Source organism: Sinocyclocheilus rhinocerous, unplaced genomic scaffold (assembly GCF_001515625.1).
Source record: "Sinocyclocheilus rhinocerous isolate Xijiao unplaced genomic scaffold, SAMN03320098_v1.1 scaffold1235, whole genome shotgun sequence".
Taxonomy (NCBI): domain Eukaryota; kingdom Metazoa; phylum Chordata; class Actinopteri; order Cypriniformes; family Cyprinidae; genus Sinocyclocheilus; species Sinocyclocheilus rhinocerous.
In genome coordinates, this window is record NW_015657962.1 from 84,244 (window position 1) to 85,357 (window position 1,114).

Consider the following 1,114-nt stretch of genomic DNA (forward strand, 5'->3'; position numbering starts at 1 on the left):
TTGTAAGAGGAATGATACAGAGGTGAAAATTTGGGTCTGGGGGCCACATTCCCTTAAACAGGTGGCAGACTGAATCTAGGATTTTTCCTCTTAAGCCCAAAGTATATATATTTTTACATGAACGCAGTGGTCCGCATATGGTGCGCATGATGCAAATTTCGTCAGCAGAACAATATAGACATACTGTGCGTGCACTGCCTGATTTTTGTACCTGTGCACAGGTTGTACATGCGCATTTATTTATTTTTGTAATGAATTTGTTAAGAGGATGGCAACAATGCCCTGGATGCGTTGATTCACCCAGTCGCTGGAGAAAAACTGCATAAATGTAAGAGACAGTTAAGGCAGTGAAGTTCTTTTTTCGTTCATTGTTTAGGGGTAAAAAGAAGTTTGAGTTACTTTTGCAGCGATATACTATTAGCAGTCATCCCAACGCCTTCCAATCTGCTGGGAGTGGCGTTTAGATGAATATGCAAATATGTGCTGCATGCTTTTCTCTTAACCCTAAAAGGGGCAAAACCATAAAGAGACATCAGGAAATTAGCTTATTGCTATTTTCCATCTTATTGGGACTACAATAATAAGAGTTTCATGATTTTTTTCAAAACTTGACTCTTATTTGTTATTTTAATGTTTGCGTCATCCAGGATATGTTGCCCCTTTGGGGGTATAAATTCACTGAAAACAGAACACTTGCTTAACAATGCTTGTTACAACATGGTTGTAATTCCTGAACGCTTTGGAATTCAGACCTAAGGTTGGTCTCTTTTTAAAGAAAACACATAGCAGATTATTGCTGAAGTGAAAACATTTAAAAACAAGAAAGTATAAAGTTTAAGTTTACATTAAATATATTGTGGTATACTATTTTTTCACTCTAAAATTGCTTTATAATCAAATCCATATGTCTAACCAAGTTATGTTCCAAATTTGAAGTTGATATCACAAAAATTGTGGTTCCTGTGAGATTTTGTTTGGGCACTATACCAAAAACAACCACTGGGTGACAGCCAAACTCTATTGAATTTTTTTGATGCATTTTTCTGTCACAAATCAATCATTTTCTGTCACAATATCACTTATATTACAAAACAGTTACCAAATATGGAACCTT